Source organism: Pogona vitticeps, chromosome 3 (genome assembly GCF_051106095.1).
Source record: "Pogona vitticeps strain Pit_001003342236 chromosome 3, PviZW2.1, whole genome shotgun sequence".
NCBI lineage: Eukaryota > Metazoa > Chordata > Lepidosauria > Squamata > Agamidae > Pogona > Pogona vitticeps.
In genome coordinates this window covers 244,676,253-244,694,460 of record NC_135785.1, presented here as the reverse complement: position 1 = coordinate 244,694,460, position 18,208 = coordinate 244,676,253, and the positions used below count along the sequence as shown (strand labels likewise).

Here is an 18,208-nt window from a genome sequence, read left to right as displayed (position 1 = left end):
AATCAGTATTGGGTAAATTAAAGAGCACTGATTAGAATTTTTCTGAAGTGATCCATCAGCCAGATGTGGCAAGGCATTGGGATGCTTCACCTCCTGCATCGCAGGAAGAATATCACCATAGTAGGGAGATTACCTTGGCTTTATAGACCACCCTTGTGTCTTGTAGATAAAGAGCCAAGGGTAGAGGCTATTTTATTTTTCAGTATTTGCCTAATGATTACAAAATATTAAATGCTTTAAAAAAATTTTTAAAGTAGGGAAAAGGAGAATAAGAAATATCATACACATGAAATTAATGCTTCCTGTTACCTGATACAGTGGACTGAATTTCTACAATGCAAATGGCCAACACTCAAATCTTTCTTGAAGGCATGACCTCTGACATGGAGGTTCCTTGCAATTCCAATGGAATTAATTCAAAAGAAAGAAAAGTATTTGCTCATATACAGGAAAAAGCAGTTTCCGTCCTTTCCTTATTTCACATGTTCCATAACTGAGCTCTAGCATGAAAGCTAAATCATGGGGCCGAGTTCTAATAGGCCATTACCCTCTTCTTATCTTCCTAGCAGACACCTTACGGCAAGAGTACGCAGACTTCAGGCCTGCACAATCGGTTTTGCTTTCCGCTGGAACCCTGACAGCCACTAATCATAGACCAGATGGCAGCATATTTTGGAGTGTTGTGAAAGCACAACAAATTGTAAGTTTGCGAAGGCTTTCACGGCCAGGATCTAATGGTTGTTGTGGGTTTGCAGGCTCTTTGGCCATGTTCTGAAGGTTGTTCTTCCTAACGTTTCGCCAGGCTCTGTGGCCAGCATCTTCAGAGGACAGCACTCTGTGCTCTGGCGTAGTTGGCTTTGGGAGTGTAGTTGGCTCCCAAAGCCAACTACACCAGAGCACAGAGTGCTGTCCTCTTAAGATTGTCGGCCACAGAGACTGGCGAAACGTTAGGAAGAACAACCTTCAGAACATGGCCAAAGAGCCCGAAAAACCCACAACAACCAAATTGTAAGTTTGTTGTTGTTGTGATGTGCTGTTTAGTTGCTTCAGAATTATAACAACTGTAATAGAGTTTTTGAGGCATATGAGATGTTCAAAGTGCTCACTGGAAGTGACTGCTCACTGGAAGTACAGATCCTGAAGCTGAGGCTCCAATACTTTGGCCATCTCATGAGAAGAGAAGACTCCCTGGAAAAGACGCTGATGTTAGGAAAGTGTGAAGGCAAGAGGGGAAGGGGACGACAGAGGAAGAGATGGTTGGACAGTGTCATCGAAGCTACCAAATAGATTTGACCCAACTCCGGGAGGCAGTGGAAGACAGGAGGGCCTGGCATGTTCTGGTCCATGGGGTCACGAAGAGTCGGACATGACTTAAAGACTAAACAACAACAACCTGCCAATGAGTTTCAATGGTTAAGCAGGGATTTGAATCCTAGTCTCTTGAGTCATAGTCACTGATGTTTCCTACTACAACACAGTGGCTCTCTTTTAGTTTCTTATTACTGCATCTTTTCAGTTGCTATGCTGTAGAGCAAGCCCTGGATTTCCAAGGCTGTTATTGAACTGCTTTAAATTCTGGCATGTTCCACCAAGCTAGCAGGGCTTAAAGTATGGACTCAAAATGGCCTGTATATCAGCTGTCCAAGAATGAATTCAGCTAAAAATGGAACGGCTGTCACCAGAAGAATGTCCGCCAGGTGACACAGTGGCCATAGCAACTTTGTATGCAACTTGTGCAATTTGCGTCAGCAGAGAAACGTACTCTATGATAAAATGCCACATCTTCAAGCTATTGCATATTTACTGAGTGGCATGGCAAAAAGTACTCCAGGCATTTTCTGCCTCAGAAAATGGCTGGCCTTCAGTACTATGCATCTTGACTTGCGTGGGTGCCAGAAAATGTCCTTCAATGCTCCACCGTAGACAACATCGTGCCTTGGGCACACTTTGTCAATTTCAGTAGAATGATTTAGGGCAGAGCAGGATGGTGAAGTCATCTTGTTTCTCCTGTCATCAAACATCTGGGAGTTGGGAACCTTATGAGAAATCAGCCAGCAATTTATCTCTGCCCATGTTTACCTTAGGATAGTATGCCCACCTCCTGACCATACCACTGTCCTATTTTGTCAACAGCATTTGTGTGCCAGCTAGGAGAGCATGAATGAGGGATCTTATCTGAATACAGGTAAATTCTTTCTCAATCTCCCTTCAGCAAGAGGAGGTTTGGTTCTGAAATGAGAGAACAACTCTGAGCAGAGCCTTTTCCCGCCCATTCAGCAGTGGCATGAGAGAAGCAGGAAATGAGCGGGTGGGTGGCAGGGATGCTTTGGGGAATAAAGAGAATAGAAGCAAGAGGGTTTAAAATGGCCCCAGAGACCGTTGCAGGGAGCAGTTTATGAGAGGAGCCAGGCTCGCCCCCAATCCCGTTTTCTTGGACCACGGAGGGTACGAGAGGTGCGTTGGGGGCGAGGAAGAGTCCGTAATTAAGTCTTCAGATTCTGTCATTCCTTTTTATTTTAGTCAAAGGTAAAACGCCTCAGGTGGGAAGCAAAGAAAGCGGGACAACTGAGCCACAAACCTCCAGGGAAAAGGAGAGTGTGAGTGTTGTGTTTTGACATCGGGAGGGGGAGGGGAGCAACCGGCGTGATACTGAAGAGGAGCGCGGGATAATTGCTGAGAGTAACACAACGGGTGGAGAAGGAAACAACAGGAGAGCCGAGGAGAAAGCTGGGAGCGCCAGGGTTAGAGAGGGGGTTCTTTCTCCGGAGTGATCTAGTTAGTGTGGGTTTCCTGAATGTGTGGCAAGTGTCCCAGTCCCGGGGATCTGTAGAAATGGACTGGATATGGAGATCCCAGCGGACCAGTTTGAGGCACTGGCTTGGGAAACCTGGCGCTGGAGTGGGGAAGCAATCTAGGGGGTGGAGGGTCAACGTAGTAGAGTAAGAGTCTTCATTCTTAGGCGCTGCAATGAAAAGCAGAAGGCGGGTGAGCGATGGAGGCAAGCTCCGGAAGATCTCGGGTGAAGCAAGAGCTGGGGTGGGAAGAGTTAATGGGGTGGGAGAGAGAGAGACAGACAGACAGACAGACAGACGAACAGGGCGAGGCGTGCACTGGGTGGCTGGCGTGGGAGAGGCGCGCGAGAAGTTGCAAAGGCGCGTAGCCGAGATTGCACGTTCCGCGGGAGGGATTGAGTTGCTCCTGGAAACTCTTGCTGTAGCCACAGAAAAGGTAAGCAAAGAATGCCGAAGGCAAGGGTTTCGGGGCTTTTAAGCCATACTTCCAATAACCACGTACAAGGGCGACGAGGATTATAAGAGACACAGAACAGATCTGAGAATCGATCGGATGATCGACGCCGGGAGCAAGGTGTGTGTGTTTTTTTTGTAGGCAAGTTGGGAGGGGGTATTGTGCGGCAGACAATATTAGACTGCTGAGACAAGGGAGAGTGTGTTGTCAGGGCCAGAGCTGAGCCCAGGATCCACCCAGTAATAGCGTGCCTTTGAGCATGTGCAGAATGCATTCACAATTCACAGATCTTTAAACCCCCCTATTTTTCAAATGTAACGCAAGAACCAGCCATCTGTGGAGGGAAGGGCGTCGATCTTCACCCCACTGCGAGATTATTTTACTGCCCCACACCACCTCCCGCACTCCGATTACGACCCTCCCAAGGATCCGAAGGAAATAATGAGGCAATTGATGTAACTGGGCTCCGTTGCACCCAATGCAAGCTTAAAAACAAGCTATAACCAAAGTGTGGCGTGGAGCATTCAAAGGAATGGAATAGGTCACAAGGATAGAACTGAAACGATCGTTTTATTCCTTTTTCCGTTTACTGCTTAAACTATTAATTAGGATGTTTGCTTTAAGCGAGTGCTATTAAATAATTCGTATGAACTAATAAAAAGGGAGAAATAATAGCAACAGCAGGCTATGATGAGTTTGGACTGGGGCTATAAAAATGACCCTTAGGAATTGAACAAAACAGAGCTTCGAAAGTTATTTCTAAAGTAATTCGTTACAGCTGTTGTAAGCACCAAAATAGTCATTTACCTTTATAGTTCCAATTTTTAGAAGTAACTATTTGCTATTCATTTCTCCCAAGTAACTAAAACAGCTCCTCCTAGTGACTTTTAAAATAATCCGAAAACAAAATACAGTATGCAGTTCCCATTCATCATATTTCTGGGCGTCACAAATTCCATCGTGTTATTCCCACGATCTTCTAGTTAAGTTCTTGGCCTGTAATGATCTGTTATTCCTGTTCCCCGTCATTCCCTTTCAATGCAATTGATATGATTCATTTAATAACATAATACAGTACTGTGATGTAATAGTGGATGTAGTGAGGGACTTGGGAATCCACTATGGAAGCTCACTGAGAGTGTAGAACTATCTTACTTACCTTGAAAGACCTATTAGGGTCACTATAAATCACTTAAATGTGTCTGATTCTCCATCTCGAATTATTATTGTTGTAAATTGTGGTAAAATTGTTTTATATGCCAGTTGTTTTTACTTTGTTGTGAGCCGCCTAGAGTAGACCAAGTCTAGATGGGCGGCATATATTGTACATCTAATAAATAAATAAATAAAATCGGTTGCGACCTGACGGCGAATAACGCTAACACTAAAAGTTATTTTTCGGACTACAACACACACAGCCGTTTTCCCAGCCAAATCTAGCCCTGTGGCTGTGATCTCGCTGGGATTTCAGTCGTTGGTAGTTCAAAAAAAAAAAAGTATTTTTTTCCAGGCTGTGACTGGAGAACGCATGGCAAGTTTTCTCGTTTTAATTTCTTGTCCCGGTAACAAACTACTGTACAAGGGGGATTCCTTGTCAGGATCCATTCCGTGCTTTCTTGGCACCTCCTACGGAGCTTGCTCGGAGTTCAATGGGAGCCCAGGCATTGTCACTTGTTATTCTTCGCTCCCACTATACAGTATTTCCAAATGGACGTTCTTGCCCTCACGTTCCTAAGAGCGAGGAGGCAAAGGCCGGGTCGGGTGGGGTGGGGTGCGGGGACCTCGAAAGCAGAAGTTTATGGGCTGCGATGAAGCACATGTGTGAGGAGCTGACCTGAAGCCCGGCGGCAGCGAAGGGGAATAGTGGGTGGGGATTGTGATCTCCCCCCCCCCCGCTTCACATGGTTGCCGCGATTCCTTCCCTTCAGCACCTTAAGAGCCGGCCCTTCCGTGGCAGGTGGCTCTTCGTGTGTGGCCGGCGGCGGTGTGGGATGAGCAAGGCCCCGAGGACGAAGCAAGGGGGCGGCGACTGGAGCGGACCAAGCCTCGGGCTTTCCCCGGGTATCCCTTCCTGGCGGCGGCCGTCGTGTGGAGAGATGCCTCGACCCCTCCGCAACGCGTAGAGGCGGGAGAGAGGGAGGGAGGCGCCACGGAGGCCGGGCCGGAGCGGTGTAACGTTGGGACCCCTCCGCTGCTTCCCGCGGCTGGCGGCTGGCCGGTTGTTGTTGTTTTTGCAGGCCCAGGCTGACGGGGACGGCTCCTCGAGGCAACGTTGGTGAGCGCCTGTCCGCGAAAGGCCGTCCCGGGAGAGAGGCCGGGCTGGATGGAGGTGGAGGTTGGGGGGGGGGGGAGAGAAGAAGGGAAAACGACCCATCCGCCTTGAATTGATGGAAGGTGAGAGACCCTCATCTGAGGGACTGGGCAAGAGAGCCGCCTTCCTTCCTTCCCTCCTGTAAAAAAAAATCGCCCACCCTTCCTTGCCTTGCTATGTTTCCCTCTCAGCTGCCATGGTTTTAAAACCATATCCCACCCCCTGCTCCCTGCCCTTCCTGAAAATGTGGTTTGTTTTTCCCCACCCATTCCCTCAGCCCGTCTTAATAATTAACTCTTTCACAATTAAACTGGCGTCCTTTCATCTCTCCACCCTGTTTCCTTAGTTCATGGCTTTTTTCGAGGACACGCTTGCCTGTGCCCACTCCCTCTGACTTTTTGGGTTGGGTTGAGGGTGTGATCCTAAAAAAAAACAGAACATTGGCATAGCTCAGTTAATTCAGAAAAAAGGCATATTTCTTGATAAGACTATGCTGTGGCTGAAGAGCAAGACCTGGGAATAGGGCCTAATTCAAACAGCTGTCTGAAGTTGGCCACAATATATTTTATCAACACAATGGTGTGTGGCCATTGCAATATACAAGCTGAAGCATTGGATTCCCATTAAGATCCACTGAGGTGTAGCAGAGATTACATCAGATATGGATTGTTGTAATGCAGGCTTAAGCCCTGAGTGACCTTGAACCTGGCTTTTATTCACCTACTTTGTAGGGCTGTTGTGACACTAGTAGAGGGAAGAAGATGTGTTCCACCCCAGTTTCCTTGGAAAATAGTTACGCAGTCCTAAGATGCCCCCAGAAGAAGGGAATGGTAAGCCATTTCTGAGTACTCTCTACCTAAAAAACCTTGCAAAGTTTTGCCGTACATCAGAACTGACTTGACTATACACAGATAGATAAAGGACTGTGGCTCCAAGTGTTGTCCCCCTTTTCACTGCTTCCCAGTATAAATTTTTTAAAAAAGGAGATGTGGCAAACATGATTTTCACTCACTTGCTACATGTATTTTTAACAAGTGTGTTTGGGAAAGGAATGCATATGTTAGTTTCTAGTAGCTGAAACTAGTAAATACTTGTACCATCATTTTGATGGCAATTATTATAAAGAAGATACATGGGCATTGTACTGAACTAGATCAGACAATAGTTTCTACATTCAAACATTAAATTTACTCTTCATGAGTTATGTGCTTTTGTGAATAGCTCACAGTCTCGTAAATATGTTGAAAAAGAAACATTTTTGACAGGTGTGTGCGTATGTGCACACATGCACACATATACAGCATGGGTAAAATGTTTGACATACTGTAATTGATTTTTTGCTTATTTCAAGTGACACTTGAAACTTGGATTTAATTTAAAAGGCAGTGTTTTCCTTGTACATACAAAAATTTCAAATATCTCCAGCCATTTGTCATTGTAACGTTCAGCCCTGCCCTCACCTGTCCGTCATAGCTGGGCAGTGGAACAGCAGCCAATGAGGGGACGGAAGGTGGTGCAGAAGTGGGAGGAGCTGGGATATATAAGGTGTGTATGATGTGTGAATAGAGTTTTTGGAAGATCAGATCTGGTGTGTGAGGGAGAAAGAGCTTGTTTAGAGGCCTGTGTGCCTGGATAGTCAGTGAGGGAAAGTCTGTGATTAATTAAATAAGAAGCAGTGATTGACATCGTGATTAGCTACTTGTGATTTTCATATTTTATTTTGTTATCAATAAACCTGTTTTGTTTTGAAAGAAACCCTTGTCCTTTTGATTTAAAGGATAGGTTGGTGGCAGCAAGTTTTTGAAGAGAAGTAGTGGGCACACTTATAGGCCTGGATGGGTAGAGGCTTGAGAGTGGCCTGCTACAGTCATCAAAAGAGTTTATTGCTAAAAATGAATAGTGACTTTGTGTGTGTTTTCTATTCCTCCTTAGTAAAGAATGGAGTCTCAGATTTCATGATCTGTAGTTGTTTAATTGGCATTATTCAGGTGGCAGAAAATCCAGCTAGGAGATGGATGTATGTGAATTTCCCCCCCTGAACATACCAGTCTAGAGACATTTATAGCTCAGTGGTCATTTATAGCTCAGTGGTCTCTCGCTGTGAAACCAGAGGTTGGTAGTTAAATTCCCCACCGTGCCTCCTTGTCATGGACTAGACTTGATGTTCCAAAGGGATCCAGCTCTGCAGTTCTAAGGTTAATAAACCCTGTGGCACAGCTTCTTTTCATCCTGCTCAGGATTGATTTACCTGTTGTCAGATATTTAGGTAGGAACAACTGCTTTTAGAAAGTTTAATATTGGAGTAGATAAGTTTACACTGTTCAGTCAGTGTAGTTCACAATAGTAAGTGGTCTAAGTTCCTTGATTTTTAAATTTAAATTTTATGTTATGTGTTTTTGTGACTGCAAATTTAATCTCTCTAGCCACTATCTGTCCTTGTATTTATTGTCTTGCCCTGTATTTGTTGGAATTGTTGTTTATATTGACTTCCACTTCTTGAAGAAAAAAAAAGCAAATTTCATCTAAGCTATGTGCTGAGGGACTGAATTTTCCCCACAGTGGCCTTAATGAACCAAAGGTTTCACACAACTTATTGTCTGCCTTGCCCCAAAGAACTGTTTCACCAACTGCTTCCTATGTCAGTCTGACTCTTCTGTGTGAAAGTATCTTCAGTGGTTAGATATACAGTACGGTAGCTAATTGGAAGGGGCATAGCACAGTATGTCTAGAGGCAAAGGATCCTGACTTCAGTCTCCATTATTTTCTGATAACAAGACTAGAGAAGACCGTTGCCTGAGACTTTCCAGAACTGATGCATGCCAAAGGGTCACTATATTGTACCAGCTGGACTAACAATCTGCCTAGTACTAACATAGGTTCATATGTCGTTTGCCCTGTTCTGGAATGGGGAGTTTAAATTAAAACTTAAGTGTCAACTCTAAATGTGTTCACTCGGAAATCCCATTTGTTCCAGAGCCATGTATGCATGAGTTATTATAAGCTATTTCTACATTGAAAACAAGTCTTTTGAGATATTAAAGATTAATAAATGGTTTTTCACATAAGCTTTTGTAGACTAAAGTCCAGGAAAATTTATTCCAATTAAAACTGGGCACTATTCAAGATGCCACAACTCTTGTTTTTGCTACAACAAGCTTCAGATTTAACATAGCTTTCTCTGGGAAAGATGTTATTCCTTGGCATCTTGACTTACTAGAATGTGGTGGAACTATAGGAAGATGTCAGGCAAAGAAGAAACTCTGCAATTGCAGAAGGAGATGAATGAGAACATCAAGTAGTACTTGGGGGGAAATGATGTTTAGGATATTGGAAAATAAACAAACTTGATCCCCAGGAAATTTTTTTAGACTTGATTGATCAACAAATTGTTTCCCAAAATTGATTTATAATTACTGTTGTTTGCATTTTAAAAGAAGTATTTAAAATTCTTTTGGATGGGAATTTTAATTTCTTCAGCTAAACTGGTGAACAAATCATGTATTTTGCATAAACTTGAGCATTAGCAAAAACATGTTAATTACCTAGTTTTCTTATGATTTATGGCTTACTTACATAGGAGAATTACTGTGCAACCTGGACTATGTTTTCTCTATGGCAATTGATAATCAGTATGCTCTCACAAAATAATTATTTCAAGTTTGGCATAATGGACTTTCAGAGAATGAATTAGCAGAAACCAGTTTGGTTGTCCTGTCTGCCTTGATGTTCTTTTTGAATTGTCAATTATAACTAAGATGCGGAAGGAAGGATCCCATGCTGCAACTGAGAGAACTGTATGTGTGAAATTAACATGTAAATATATCATAGCAGGGCTGGCAAAGGGGAAAACCCAGTATCTTTTTTTGTGGTATGCACTGATGATCTGATGGTTGAAGGCCCCCAGTTGGACTTACATCAAGTACCTATCATTTACCAAGATCCTTTAAAAATGCAACTCAGTCTTCTGTGTTTTTATTCCTCTTGATAAGTTACTACAGTATTAGGTTTATAGTTGCTAGAAAAGTGGTACTTCAGATGTTATTAGAAACTGAGTGCAGCAGCTAAGAAAACAAATGAAATGGTGTAGTTGGAAATTCACCAAATGAAACACATGACTGAGCTAGCTTTCCATCAAATGCCTATGTATTTCTTCTGTTAATCAAGGGAAAGCAACTTTGCTGCTTTATCAGTTATGAAGTATAACTAGTTTAGTCATTATATGCATTGCTAAGGATCTTTAAATAAATACTGTATTAGTGGATCAACTGAATTAGTGAAACTAGAAACATAACATTTCTACTTAGTTCACAGAGAGACCAAACTTGATGGTTAATTTTAGGACTCATGCTTGAGGCTCACCATAAGGAAAATGTTATATTTTATGGCTTTTCAGTAGTTTGCAGGTGATATTGGGAGAACACTACTATTTTCTCCTTTGCAAGCAAAATTAGAGCTGTACATTCTTAGTACTGTAGTAGTCTTCTTTTGCGGAAGACTACTGTCATGTTTAGCTACCTTGTGAATATGTTTAATTTTCATCAGTTTATAAGTGGATCTTTTCCTCTATCTACCTTGAACTCTTTCCATCTTCTTCCTATATTCCATTTGCCTGACATTTCTGAGTCCTTTTAAGCCTTACCTGGGGATACAGGCGGTGGTGGGTGGGACTGAATTTGGGCCTTTTGGCTCCACAGGATGTGTTCTACCACTGAGCAGTGGCTCTCAGACAAAGAGAAAAAGAGTCAGTATATGTAGGCGGAAGTGCAGTTCTCTGCTATGTATCCCCAGCTAAAACAACTGTGGTGGTTTCTGGTCTCAGTGCTTGTCTCTCTGCTCACTCTGTGCTGAGGAAGAACAAGGTGCCTTTCAAATTTAATAATGTAAGTGAACATAACCATGGCCTTCCAGTCAGAGAACTGAACTTGTAGTTGTATGCTTTCTCCTTCTACCCTCGCGGCGCAGTGTACTGCAGCCAAAACTGTGCTCACGACCTGGGGTTCAATCCCAGGTAGCCGGCTCAAGGTAGACTCAGCCTTCTATCCTTCCAAGGTTGGTAAAATGAGTACCCAGCTTGCGGGGGGGGGGGGGGGGGCGCAATGTGTAGCCTGCATAATTAACTTGTAAACCGCCCAGAGAGTGCTTGAAGCACTATGGGGCGGTATATAAGCAGCACACTTTATTTCAGGCAGCCAGACAAGTGGATTTCATGACTGTCATAAAGTAGAATCCTGTACATACCTACATATAAGTCTCCTTGAGTTCATTTGGCACCCTGTTTCCCCAAAAATAAGACAGTGTCTTATATTAATTTTTGCTCCAAAAGTGCGTTAGGGCTTATTTTCAGGGGATTTTTTTTTTTCATGCACAACAGTCTACATTTATTCAAATACAGTCATGTCATCTTCTGGTTGCTGCACAATGGTGGTTTCACTTAACTGGGGCTTATTTTTAGGGTAGGGCTTATAATATGAGCATCCTGAAAAGTCATACTAGGACTTATTTTCAGGTTAGGTCTCATTTTATGGAAAACAGGTAGATACAAGAAGGCAGTGTTATAGTGCAATTTGTACTCAAGAGGGTAATTCAGTGGAATTTATATAGACATGCTCCAAGTTAGGTGTAAACTGGATTAGGGGTTTATAGGATATCTGTGGAACTCTTTATGAGCCTGTTTGTTAAGATAATCAGTGAGCCCTTTCTCTCGGTCTCATAACTGTCACAGATGCATTTCATGGAAAATGGAAGAGGGCTTTCTTTGTTGCTGCTCCCAGACTTTGGAACTTCCTCCTGCTGGAGTCCACGCTGGCCCTATCTTTGCTGGCTTTCCACAACCAGATGAAGACCTTTCTCTTCAGACAGGCTGTCAGAGTGGGGTTTTCTACTGGATTGTTGTGCCTTATTGCTTTGAATATGTTTTTGGTGTTGATTTTATTTACTCTTTTAATGTGGTATTTGTTTGTTTTGAAACATTTGTATATTTACTGTTTTTAGCTTTTAAATATTTTAAATATTTGGCCCTGCCACTCCAGTCCAGGTAGAAACCCATCCAACCTTTCTCTTGCCTCCTCAGGCAGCCAACCACTCTGGCTAGGAGGTGGGACGGGGAGTCTCCCGGCACCGCTGGTGAGTGATTGGCCACCCAGGGAGGAAAGGCTGGCTGTACTTCTACCTGGGATGGAGTGATACTGCCTAAGAGAGACTCCAACAGCATACAGAGCCTGGTAAGTGGACCATGAGTCTTGGGGAGAGAGAGATGGAACTCAACACCACCTGTGCTGTTGGGCTTCATGCTTTGTACAAAGCACGCAACTCTCATCTCTACTGAGCACTTGTTAAGATAAAGAAAATTTGTTGTAGTAGGCACTTTCACATACAGAATGGTCTTTAGAAAATCTTATCTTTTATGGTAGGTGGCCTTTTTATTTTAATTTTATAACAGTTGCTTGCAGTAATTGAAGTGTGGAAAAGAAGAGGAAGATATGCGTATTCAGGTTCCCACTTGCCAGATTTGAATTGACAGAGACCGTGATTGTGTTATTATAAACCAAGAATCGGAACTGTAGCTTCTAGTGAGTTTATAAACAATGGTAAAGAAGGAACCTATATGTGATTTTAATACTAGGAAAAAAGTGAAAAAGGTACTTGCTCTAGAGAATGTAGGATGGTGTATGTTTGTAAGACTAGTTCTTGATTTGCAAAATCATGTTTGCCTGGAAATAGAATTTAGTCCTGGCACTGGTGAGCAGGAAACATGATCACACTTTTGGTCCATTTATCCTGAGAAAACAAAACATCCTTATCATAATCTTGGGGATTTCAGCCAGTATGCTGGCCAATATCAGGCAAAGAACTTTTCTAAAGAGCTGGTGTATTAATATTGTATAGGCTGTACAAGTGTTTGATCTATTTTTCCAGTAGCTGAAAATAGGTGAACTGAAATACCTAAGTAGATACAAAAGTCAAAATAAACATGATGTGATACAAGTGTTGTATTCAAACCTATATCTGAATATATTTATTGAAATACTTGTGCAAATATTTGCATTAAAATAAGGTACTAGATATAATGAATGTGTTAAGACGTATTTCTTAGGTATAGTTTGCTGGGGAATAACAGTTATAGAGTTGCATGGAGTTCTGTACACTAATTATGAAACAATGTCATTTGATAACTACCAGTTTTTCCCACAGAAAAATATAGCAATTAAAAATGTTAATTCCACATCAGTAGTGAGGATGTTTATCATAGCTAAATTATGTTAAGATGAAATATGAAAAGCTCCCAAACTCTTACAGCCCCAGCCCTGAATTAAAATATATATTTTAAACTACATAATGCATTTTTGCAAGCATACAGTATTAGATTGGTTCTAAGTAAAACTGCAACATGAAGATTGTATTACTTGGATTTAGATCTTCCCTTTTCCTCAAAATGGAGATTCATGATGGCGCACAATGAGATAAATTAAATAAGATTCAATAAAGATGTCAAAAAATGACACAGTTAACCAAGTTATAATATTAAAACAATTTGATTAAAACTGTATCAGTGAGAAAAGTACAGCAATAAAGATTTTTGCCCCCTTGATTTCAGTAAGAACATAATTCCTATGACAGAGCAATTGTATGTCCTCTAATAAAAGAGGATGCCTCAGAAGGGCCTACTTTTGTTAGACATGTATAAAACTGTGTTATTATTCTGGATCCAACTCTTTGTTTTAGCCCTGCCTTAAAAACTTTGATGTGCAAGATTCTACCATTTTTCTAAGAACTTTTCGATTGCAAGGGTTCTTACAGATATGCAGTTGAATAGACATTCTCCTTTATTATTGGAATCATATATTTAAGTACTCTTCTGAAATCCTGTTGATTAGCATAGTGCATTGCTTTAGAGTAGGCCCATTTGAATAAGTGGATCTTACAGGACAGTTGACCTAACCAAATCTCCACTGTTTAAGGGCCTCCTCTAGTGTGGTTTGCTACGCTAACAGGTTTTCAACCAGTTGTGTGCACATAGTGAAAATAAAATTGTGAGCAAGCAGCATGGGGCAGATGTCTGAATCTGACTTCCCCATTTCCAAGCAAGATACTAGCCACCACATAGAAAAGTTGTGTTCTTTTAAATTAATATCAGTGAATAGTTAACTTTACCACATTTATGTTAATATAGTGCCATAGTCAGACAATAATTTGAATGAAGTATTTTTTAGCTGTTTTTGAGTGCATGGAGGCATGGTAAGTACTTACTTGAAGGATAGCACTGCAAAACCCCATAGTGGACTTACTTCTGAGTAACCATGTCTAAAATTGGACTGTAGATATTGAGAACTTTCTATTGTGACTAACAGTAACGTTGGGTGCAATTTAGTAGAGTAATAAGTATTAATATTTTGAGAACATGAATGCTTTGCAGAGCTCCAGTAGTTAAAAGGATAGAAAATATCACAAGATCCCTTGTGGAAGCTCCATGGATTATTCTGGCCATGTTCACAATGGCCTGCATCTTGGAACTTTTGATGATATTGTAGTTTGTGGTTCCAGTACAAAGCCTGGAATATTACATATAATACATGATATTTAGTGTTTTTATTATGCTTAACTTGAGAAGTGAGTTGGAGTAGATTTGTCAGTACATAATGAACTTTAAGGAGGCAGTTTTAAGTGATTTTAACTGTAGTGTGTGTACTTTTATTACATTTAATTCAAATTTCACTTTAAACAGTTTGGTTTAAAGTGAAAAGATACGTGTTGAAATGATAGAAGCTATAATTTCTCCCATTGCATAGGGGAAAAAAGTGCTTCTCCTGTTCCATTGAGTGATACGGCGTATGCAATTGTCAGAGGTCTGGGTTCCAGGTTCATTCACATTGTACCAGGCAAAACTTTCAGTTGAAGATTGTCTTGTATACAAAAAAAGGAAAAAGAAAAAAAAAGAAAGTGGCTACATTTAAGGCTGCGTTATCACTTTTATCTTGACAGAAGCTCTGTCCTTAGGGAAAGAAGTGGTGATTTTTATTAAAAGTTCTTATTTGGAAGGAGTCCTATTTTGGATATACTCTGTGCAACTGAAGAGGCTAAGAACTTAAAATAAAATAAAGATTTTAAATATTCTTACAAATGAGTTAGTATTCAAGCATGATGATCAGATCATTTTAATGACTTCTGAAGTCCTTAGATGTTTGCAATCTTAAATTAGCTGGGTGTGAATAAAGTGTGTTTTTCAGTTCCTCCAGCTAGAGGATGATGGGAGGTGAACAGTGGCTTTGCCTTAGGGCCTGTTGATGAAAGCTGAGGTCATAGAAAATCCAGCTCCCTACATAATAAAGGATGTGGGGCCTGGGCAGAACAGGGAGGGGAGAGTATTAGGCTTTCTCCTGAGGCAATCTGCTTTGGCTATTGTGAGAAGCATAATACTGTATTGGATTAAATCTGAGTGTCAGTTGTGCTGGGTTTGCAGAGCCAGTTACTGGATTACTTTACTATGAAGTAATTGAAATCTGCTGTCACTAGCTGCTTCTCCTCTGAAGTTGCCTTTTTCTTCAAGTTTTTAGACTGTAGCTTGTTTTTAGCTCTCCCCCCCCCCTTTTCTGACTTCAAGATCTCTTTGAAAGGAGCAGAGTTGCCTGATTATGTAATCTGGACAAAAATCTACTTGCATAAATAGTGGACAGTTGTTTTGCAGTTGCTGGCAATCTAAGTACTGACTGACCAATGTTATTAACATAGTAAAATTCAGATTTGTTCAGGAATGTATTAATATCACACTGTTAAGTGTAAAAAGTGTTATCTAGGAACCATGTAACACAGGCATATTTATATAATCAGATTAGTCAACTTCCTGACCCAGTCCTAAAATTGCTGGAGCAACAAAGAAGCATTTGAGCTGGGGTGTAGCAGCTGCCACACCAGCGTTGTATCACAAACTGGAATGATGCTGATTATCTGTTAGTGTAAAATATAGGCAGGATATAATTTTTTTTAAAAAAATGCCTTAATAGCTGCCTATTACTTCTGCCTCATCTCCCCTTTCCATGAAAAGGGGGGGAAAGCCACCCCTTTTTTCTTCTGAGTTCTTCACAATTAGTAGAAGGAAGGAACATTTTCTGTGCTGGAGTTTCACAAGAAGGAGGCAATGAAGGACTGCTTGTAACTTTTGCAGAAACCCATCTGATGGCCTGGTCCCACTGCCAGAATAAACTGGGAGAGAGATTTTTTTTCTTTTGGATTCAGGTTAAAGTCACATGGACTTTAGCCCAAATCCAAAACTTCACCACTGTCTGCTGTGCAACTGCTGCCCATACCTCTGCCACTAGCACTGCCGCTGCTACCTATGGCTTCGCCACTGTGACTATCACTGCGCCTGCCCCTCTACCACCCACACCTCCACTACCTGTGACTGATTTTGTTTTGACAGGTAGGAGTAGTGGTGCAGGTGGCAGTGGTGATGATGGTATTCTGCGTGTGCACGTACCTTGTGTGTACATTAAAATTGAAATCCTTTTTAACAGACTCTGGAATAACAGAGCAGGTTTTATTATCAATGAGATTGAGCCCTTAGAAAACACTGCTTCTCTCTCCCCATGTAAAGACAAGGAATGCTTCAGTATCTTCCCCACATTTTCTGCAGTTCTTTGGAGATTTCTGTCTTTATCTAGATGGGTCACTGCTGCCAAATGATATACAGATTTGCATAATTTACGTGAACCTTCTAAAGGGACAGATGGGTTTGTAGGAGAACTGTGTGTGTGAGTGAGTGAGTGAAGTTTCAGTGTTGATGTGAGATTGTTTTGTAGCTGCTTTCACATTTGCTTTTTCTAAATCTCTTCCTAAACAAAGTGGTTTGCTACATATCAAGCATGTGTGTTACCATGTGTGTCAGGGTATGTGTTGGAAACATTGTTCTTGTGACTGTTTACCTACAGGAAAAATATTTCTGATGTCTCATTTAATGGAAATGCTTTTGTGAAATGTGTTTATTATGTGCTAGGAAAAATACCAGAGTCTTGTGACACCTTAGAAACCAACAAGCATTATTCGGCATATGCATTTGCGGACTACAGTTCAATTCATTAGATGCCAAGTGGGCTGTAGTCCATAAAAAACAATGCTAAATAAAACTTATTAGTTTTAAGAACTGTACTTTGCCTTGCCTTACCTTGCTGCAAAAGATCGAGGTAGTGTTTCCCACAAAATGCCACCACGGATCCTCAAAAAATGCTCTCTGAGAGTCATTAATAGAGAATGATTGAGGCTGTTTAACCATAATTGCTAAAAATAAGACTTCTTTCATTCTGATTACCACACATTTTGAACACAAAAAACATTGGATGACGGATGACTGTCACCAGTCTACTCTGCTTCATATCCACATAGTACCTTTGATGAGGCACAGTTAGAGACAATAGTACTAGATTTGGTAACCTCTGTACAGAACTATAGGATAACTGGTAGTTTCTCTGTTCTTTAGGCTCTGTACATGTTGGCTCTAAAAAAAACTACCAATCACACAAAACCTCTTATAGTTCCCATGGAACTTAGCAAATTCCATCCACTTCCTCTCTTTCCAGGCTATAGAGAAGAAGATGCTGGACTCAGTGTGTATGCTAAAATTTCTCTGGGGACTTGGATTTTTTGGCTACAGGTGCTAGCATTTTGGCTGGAGGAATCGCTGGTGAAAAGTAAAAAAAGATCCAAAAATCCCATGCCTAATGATTGCACAAACATTTTGAAAAAAAATTCTTGGGCTGGTCTTTCTAGGAAAGTTTTAGAACACTTTCAAGACACATATAAATAAAGTACTATAATATTGTAATTTTATCACATGGACAAGTTTGCACACATGCTGCTCTACTTAGATATTGTAAAAACTCAATCTCAAAACTATAGTTTGATGATGAGGTAGGTAGTATGGGCTCATGGACTCCTTTTTCCACCTCACTTTTTGGGCTTAACTTCATGATTTGGCAAATTTTGTTAAATTTTAGTTCACTTTGCCCAATTAAGATATTACTGAAAACCACAGAAGAGAGGAAAATTTACACATGAACCTGTATGTACTCCCACAACCTACAGTTGTAGCAGTATAAAGGTTAAATGTTGATTTGAGCCAATGGCTGACAGATTCAGAATTTGATTTGGTGTGATACTACTTTCCCAAAGGCAAGGATGTTGTATCTACAAATTGTTTCCTTTGGAGTAATGCAGTGAGATGAACTGTGGAATTCAGATTAATTTAGAAGCTAGTTTCCTCAGATTGTAGTCCTTGAGTTTATTATAAACCGGGCATGAATTCCTTTAGAAGTTTTGGATCATGGGCTCATGTAGTTGGCCACCTATGAGGTACAGAAGAGGTCAAGGACAAGAAAGTGAATGGATGATTGGCAAACATGGATGCCTCCTCATCCTACTCTTTGAACTTGGTGATGTTAAGCTTTTTCCAGGGGAAAAACAGTGTGAATTAAGGGAGCTCACTCATTAGAATAGTGGGAGTTTAGGACATATTAGTTTAAATGATTTTTTTTTAAAATAAAAGGCCCTGATATCAGATTTGCATATCACTAGCTAGGGACCTAAATGTAAATAACATGCCTTACCTTGTTTTGAAAGGGCAAATAAGCTCTGCCATATGCTCTTTATAAGAAAGCATTCTGT

General features: G+C 41.2%; 1 protein-coding gene across 6 annotated transcripts in view; it reads left to right on the top strand.

Annotated features, from left to right (window-relative positions):
• Nucleotides 1-3,090: 3,090 nt before the first annotated feature.
• ZC3H12C (zinc finger CCCH-type containing 12C) overlaps nt 3,091-18,208 on the top strand; it is a 49,937-nt gene continuing 34,819 nt past the window's right edge. Inside the window, exons 1-2 of one of the 6 annotated variants that reach the window (XM_020805188.3) lie at nt 3,124-3,228; nt 6,289-6,387. The gene's annotated coding sequence lies outside the window, so the exon portion shown is untranslated. Of the gene's footprint in view, nt 3,229-5,385; nt 5,641-6,288; nt 6,388-18,208 lie in introns of those variants that run through there. The other 5 variants (XM_020805187.3, XM_072993665.2, XM_020805191.3 and 2 more) reach the window with 5 other exon arrangements.